The sequence below is a fragment of the Macrobrachium nipponense genome, chromosome 11 (genome assembly GCF_015104395.2).
Source record: "Macrobrachium nipponense isolate FS-2020 chromosome 11, ASM1510439v2, whole genome shotgun sequence".
Taxonomy (NCBI): domain Eukaryota; kingdom Metazoa; phylum Arthropoda; class Malacostraca; order Decapoda; family Palaemonidae; genus Macrobrachium; species Macrobrachium nipponense.
Window position 1 is genome coordinate 80,949,730 of NC_061087.1, and position 7,645 is coordinate 80,957,374.

General features: G+C 33.3%; 1 pseudogene; it reads right to left on the reverse strand.

Annotated features, from left to right (window-relative positions):
• Positions 1 to 1,969: 1,969 nt before the first annotated feature.
• Positions 1,970 to 7,645, reverse strand: part of LOC135209207 (uncharacterized) — a 22,148-nt pseudogene continuing 16,472 nt past the window's right edge.

The following is a 7,645-nucleotide window of genomic DNA, read 5'->3' on the forward strand; positions in this document are numbered from 1 at the left end:
GCCATGCTGTAAGACACGCCAGTCGGATTCACATATAAGGACTCCCTCCCAAACAACTACCAATATTACGTGTTTACAAAAATTCATCCACCATCCACACTATATACTCTACACACAGCTAAAACTAACACAGTAACTTTCTCATGAGAACTCTATTCCTTGTTTTCTTCTCTAAATCCAACCCAGAAAATGCAAATTATTTGGCGAACCTGCATAAAAAAACACACAACTTACAAGTGGATTGAGATTCTATTAAGCCTTTGTCTAAAAAATGTGACTCTTTGAACTGGTGGAAAATATGGAAGTACATCACAGTTTTTATGTTAATATCTCAATCAATTCTGATCGCACAACAAACATTTATATATGAAAATTTTTGGCAAATTACCACAGAGTCACTGGTGAATTTATAATAAAAGTTAGTCTCAAACATAGGTCACCATGGGTCAAAAGGTCAAGGTCCCAACTAAAAAGTACCATTTATGAATAAAGTCATTACTAGCCCATTTAAACCATGAAGTCCTAGGTTTACCGGTATGATAACACATGCTTCATAAATTTTATATACAGGAAATTTTTAAAGCGAAATAGGTTATAATTTCAATGATGCAGAGGGAATGGGGACAACTGAGAATATGGCATTATTTGGAGGGAACTGATGTAACAGTTCTTGTTTCCAATATTTGCATGTAATATCACACCAAACTTTGCTTGTTTTAGGATATATAATGAATAAGACTTATTTTACTTGTCAATTCTTTTTATGTTGTGTTTTTTCAGCAAATTTTGACTTATTCTATATTAAATTATTTATTTCAGGGGAATGTCTTCTGCGATAGTCTTCAACTTTAGTACACTTTTGGAAGATATCACTTTGTAATATATGGCCTTGTTCCAATATTACATACATATGCCACTCTCATAAAGATATTTTAAGGTTTAGTGAGAAATTATCTCATAAGCAATACTTACTTGACCTATTTCAAAGTATTCTCTTTGCCAAATAATTTACAATATTTAAACAAAAAACCAAATAATTGTAATACACTGGTAATGAAAAATATTAATTTTTTTAACGATTTTGAGACACCTAGAGAAAGAGAGATTAATGAGGCGAGTATAAATGCATAGAACCAATATTCAATCTCAACATAAATTCAACAATGGTCAGATGCAAGTCATTCACCCAGAATGTGCTAGCAAAATGTAAGAAAATTTGGTGAGGTCTTTGCATATTTTCTTCAATAATTTCCCAGATAACATAAAGACAGTTAAAGGCAGCAGCAGTCAGGCGCCAAGTGATTCAACAGTCTTCCGAGTATGCAAACATCTGTGAGGCTTTGCCAGAATTGGCATCTTTGAGTGAGTCCCAAGACTTCTAAGAAGAAAGGCAACCAAGCTGAAAGCCTCATCATCTGGTGATTTGCCAGAAAATCTGTATATTTTGCGGCTGTCTACACAAAATGTTGCGAGGAAAGAAGAGCCCTAAACATGTTGTTCCTATGAATCAATAGAAAAAAACATCAAAGAAACTGCAATTGCTTTAAATGACAGCAAAATGCTTGTCAAGATAGCAGCATTAGTTTTCAGTCTAACATGCAGAATGCAGAGAGCACTTTAAAATAGTCAAGGAAGTATTACTTTTTGTACTTATAAAATAATTTCTTGCTAAAACTTAATCTTCATGAACTTAAATCATCTTCATGAAAGAGGGGCATGTGTATGTAATATTGGAATAATGCCATATCTTACAAAAGTGATATCTACATAAGTGGACCATAGTTGAAGACTATCACAGAAGACGTTCCCTGGAATGAATAATTCAATATAGGATTTGTCGAAATTTGCTCAACAAAATAAAAAGAATCAACAAGTAAAATGAGTCTTATTCATTATATATCCTAAAACAAAGCCAAGTTTCTGAGTGGGGATACCTTAACAACGTGAAAGGGTTTGTGTATCGCCATGATCAGCACTGATTTGCACTAGTAAGGGCCACCCCATACTGAGTTGGTTTGCGGTGAGCGATCAGACCAAAGTCTCCCACCAACACCAATCCGCAGTCTCCAGTGGCAGTGGAAACAACTGCCCAAGGTGGCGAGCATATATGTCCCACTGCAGCGGGTGCTAAAAATCTCTGGACTAGAAACACAGGCCACCTTTGGAAACTGAACCTTGCAATGTACAATGTCTGGACTCTGTCTGAGGAAGAAGATCTGGCTGTGTTACTAGAAGTGCTGAAAGAAATAAATTGGGATATAATAGGATTGAGCGAAATTAGAAGAACTGGGGAATCTTATATAGAGTTAAAAGAGGGTCATAAATTTGCCTCAGAGAACATGAAAGAAACAAAGAAAATTGAATGGGTTTTCTTATTAATATAAATCTTGCAGGAAACAGAGAAGAATTTTATAGTATTAGTGATAGAATTGCAGGATTGATTATAAAAACCTAAATAAAAAAGCATAAACATCCCATACAGAGCGGAAGAAATAGAAATTTTTTTTATGTAGATCTGGAGATATCTTTAAAAAAACATAAGAAATGACAGAGGAGACATGCTTATAGAATTTGCTGAAAGAAACAATCTAAAAATCATGAACACTTTTTTTTTTAATATACAAAGGAACATAGAATATGGACATGGAGAAGCCCAAACGGAGAAACAAAATAGATTTTATTTTCAGTGAAAAAGTTAATTTATTTAAAGCTGTAGCAGCGATAAACAAGTTAAAAGTCAAGCGACCATAGAATGGTGAGAGGTAAAATTTGTCTAGATATAAGGAAAGAAAGAGAATAACTAATTTTAAGAATAAAAATAAACACTCCTGTATAAGAGAAAAATCTGATGAGTTAATTTAGCAATACAAATAGGTACTTTCAGCTACATGATGAAATGGAAGAAAGTAAAAGAAGAAACGAACAGTAACTTAACAAAATTTGTATTGGAATAAGCACAAGAGATATGTGGAAAAGTTCCTAAACAAGATCAAGGAAATCTACTAGAAAACACCAAAAACTTAATAAAAAAAACGATTGGAAATGAGGGTAAATTCCAAGAGATGAAATAGAACTAGCAGAACTATCCAAAACAATAAGCAAACTAAAACCCAAAGACATTCGTAAACACAATCAGACCAAAATTGAGGAGACATTAAAGAAGGGGAGAAGCATGAAGTTGCTTTAAAGGATGAAAATGGAAATATTATCAACAAAAGAGACAGATTGATAAAAATTGCTGAGGATTTCTATACAAAGGTATACAATAGTGATAAAAGAAATAACTCTGTCAATAGAAATAATGAAACACTTGAGCTGGTACAAAAAGCAAAAGTAGAAGTAAAGACAAATTAAAAGGCATGAAAAAAAAACAAAAAAAAAACAAAGCAGCAGGAGAAGATGGACTAACAATACACTTTATAGATGGAGGAGATTTCATAATAGTAAAACTCGCTGAACTTTACACATGTTTGCAAGAATGCTCTATACCAACCCCAAACCTTGGAAAAACTTTAATCATTATACATTTATAAAACGGGAGACACAAAAGACCTGAAAAATTACCGCCCAATAAGTTTACTCTCAGTAATATATAAAATATTTACAAAGATCATATCAGGCCGAATAGAAAGACAGCTAGACTTTAATCAACCAAGAGAGCAGACAGGTTTTAGAAGCGGGTATTCAACAACTGACCATATCCATGTAATTAACCAGCTAAAGGAAAACTCAACAGAGTATGACAAACCACTATGTATGGCATTTGTAGACTATGAGAAAGCTTTTGATTCGTCAAAACTTCAGCAGTAATGAAAGCCCTTCAAAAGTAAGGAATAGATGAATCTTATGTTAGAAAACTTGAGGATATCTATATGGGAAGTACAGTAAGTTCCAGAAGTGAAGCGACAAAATTCAGAGGATTTCGTTCGAAATTCACTAACTGGCAACTACAACACGTAGCTAAAAAACTTTTTTTTTTTTATTCTACAATGAAAGCTATATCAAGCAAAGTAGAGCTAACATATGATGCACAAATATCAAATCTATGATATTTATAACAATCATAAAAAAAATTACGGTAATAGTAATAATTTTAAAGTATAGTAATTACTTCAAACAATAGAAACAAAAAATTTGAAATTTTCGTTCAACACAGGATTACCAACATTACCCACGTATATTTCGAGCAATGTGGAACAAATATTTAATACCAATAGTGTATTATCAATTATTTTAGCGAGAATATGCATAAAATCATGGAAGTATCAATAGAAAGCAAAGGGAAAATCTCCGCAACATTAAACATAATCAACCATGAATGCACATAGATTCAACAGAGAGGTTGGGTGTGGTTGGTAGTAATGATTTCGTCTTCTAGGACCGAGCATAAAACGCCATCTTCGAGAAAGGCTCTAACTGCTGCAGCTACCTTCAGGTGACTAGGCCTAGTTCCGGGCATAGCAAGGCTTACAATGCAGGGCACTGTCTGTTATTTAGGCAAAGATAGAACCATGAGGACCGCCATCAGGACCTGTCCTTGCTCCTGGGAAACACACTCGCTATATAAAAAATAAGAAAGACGATCGCCAGCAACTAGAACACCGTAAAATCACCACCTAGTTAAGTAGGAAGACGACAGACCCCAACCACCCCTCTCCCCCTCTAACACTACCTCTACCCACAATCCTAACTCCACCTTTTTCATTTCAACCTTTTGCCTGAAATCTTCTAATCATATTCCAACCGCGAAATTTAAGACTGAATTTGCGTAAGTGGGCGTATCAGAAGGGAGTAATATCACCCAAATTCATATTTTTACGGGCAACCAGTAATCACTTCGATCCACTCAAGCATTATTGTATAAGAAATTTACCAGAAAATTTATGAGTTTTGGGGGTTTATATATAATTATATATATATATATATATATATATATATATATATATATATATATATATAAAGAGGCACCCGAGCATGACCAATAGGCTTAGTGGCTCGATTCTTAAAACAGGCCTCTGGTTATTTCTGACTAGATAAAGGTTCTGAAAGAAGAGAGAGAGAGAGAGAGAGAGACGAGAGAGAGAGAGAGAGAGCATACCAGGAGATACTCGAATTAAAATAATGTTCGCCAAGCATATTCCCACTCTGGATCGTATGGACAAGAATAGTCTCACTTATGCACTAAAAAAAAAAAAAAAAAAAAAAAAAAAAAAAAAAAAAAAAAAAAAAAAAAAACAAAAAAAAAAAAAAAAAAAAAAAAAAAAAAAAAAAAAAAGTGGAAACCCAAAAACCTACGAAATACTTGTTTAATGCGACCCTGAACGCAATTCCACATGCAAAAATTTGCACAATTGAGGAATTCGATGAAATTATTAACTGACAAGCTCGAAAATATATTTCCTTGATTCTTGAATAGGCCTAACCATGTAGCCAATGCTAAACACTCATATAACTTGGATTTCATTTTGTTTTCTTTTCACACCAACTTGTGTCTTATTTATATTTTATTTAATCAGATGCTAAAGTTCTTTGTGCTTTATCAAAAGAAATCATAATAATTTTCGATATAACGCTATAAAAGTAGAAAGTTAATTTACAAATCCTATTACGCCAATGCTTATGCAATCGGTTCCTGCTGCCACTCAATGGTGAACACTGGATATCACTCATTGAAAGCCGCAGATGTTTCCAAGGGGAAATTCTTCTTCTTTTTTTTTAAATAAACAATTATAGAACTAACATTGATCATTCACTGGGGAAATACTTTCTGTGCTTCGACAGTTAATCACTGATAAGTATTATCAGATAAAAAGGATTACAATAATTGGAATAAAATATACTAACTGGCAACCCCACGAGAGTTCTAAACAAGTCCGATCAATTCTGAAATTTGTCGCTTCACTTCTTGAACTTACTGTACAGCAATCCTAAAACTACAAAGACAGTGAGAAATTTCCGACTGAAAAAGGAATTAAGACAGGGAGACCCCATCTCTCCTAAATTATTCAAAGAGTGCCTAGAAGTTTTTAAGAATTTAGAGTGGAAAAATGTAGGAATTAACATTAATGGGGAATACCTTCACAACTTAATATTGCCAGATGACATAGTTCTACTAGTGAAGCAGGAGAAGAATTACAAAGTAATAGATTTGAGAAAGCAGAAAATGAATATGAGTAAAAAAAAACAAGAAAAATGTTCAAAGGAAAAATGGCAAGAAAATTGACAAAGACACATAAGGGTTATTGATGAACCTCTAGAGATTGTTAACGAATATAGTACATATTCAGGACAGACAGTGTTTCATCAGAACTTGGCCGAAATTAAAAGAAGGATAAGCATGGGATGGAGAGCATTTGGTAAACAAAATGACATTATGAAAAGTAAAATGCCACTTTCTCTAAAAACAAAAATATTCAACAAGATGATACTAGCAGTATTAACTTATGCATCAGAAACTTGGAGCCTTACTAAAGCCTTAGAACATAAGCTAGTTACAACTCAAAGAGCTATGGAAAGAATAATGATGGGATTAACAATAATTAGAGGATATTCTAACAGCAAGTAAGAAAAAGATATGGACGTGGGCAGACATATAAGGAGAATGTCAGATAATAGATGGACAAAAAGAATAAAAACATAATGGATCCCTAAAGATTGCAAACGAAGCAGGAGAAGGAAGAGAAAATGATGCATTGACGAGCTAAGAAAATTTGCGGGTATAGAATGGCATAGAAAGACCAAAAAATGACGAGAGTGGAAGGACATGTCTGAGGCCTTTGTCCTGCAGTGGACCAGCAACAGATGATGATGATGATGAAGATATATACATGTATGTACAGACGGCCAACAAAGAATTGGCGTAGTTTCTTAATTCATTGTTCGTTATGGAAATATTGCCATATGCAGGTGCCAGATTATTTACTTAACAATAAATAACATTTCCTTTCAAAGGTGATATACTTGAAATAAATTACATTAGAACTGAGGTACAACTTACTTCTAATGTATTAAAGATAATTATTTTGCAAAGTAAGGAAAACATATACCGATGGGTCCATGATTTTCTAATTTTATTCTCAACTCTAACTTCGTGACAGCATACCGAAGATTTTGATTTGAAGTTGGCTTTGCTGCCGCTCAAGTCTTGACTCAACGTATCGTACTGCACTGGGGTGTTGTCATTTCGTCTCCTACAGCCGATAAATAATACATCAAGGCATTAAAATTCTTTGAAAACGATGTTTTAGTTAACTAATTTTGTCCCTTTGATCAATAAAATAATTTGCATGACACATTTAGTGGGCCTAAATTGGACTTCTGTTTTTCCCACATGATTTGCCTAGGTCTAATTTCAGCAGTATACTCTCTCGGATACGTAATACTAATTAATATTTAATTGACAATATATATATATATATATATATATATATATATATATATATATATATATATATATTAATCTGCTTGATTTGACTATTTCCGTTATTCTTGTTTTATTAGCCATGTTCGCTTTTCTTCTTATCCTTTTCATAATTGCTTTACATAATTAACTCAGACCTAGCCATTCAAAGTCAAAAAGCAATCATAAAAAATTCAAACGAATATAATTCAGTCTTATTTCTTTTTTATCGAATTCCTTGCATAT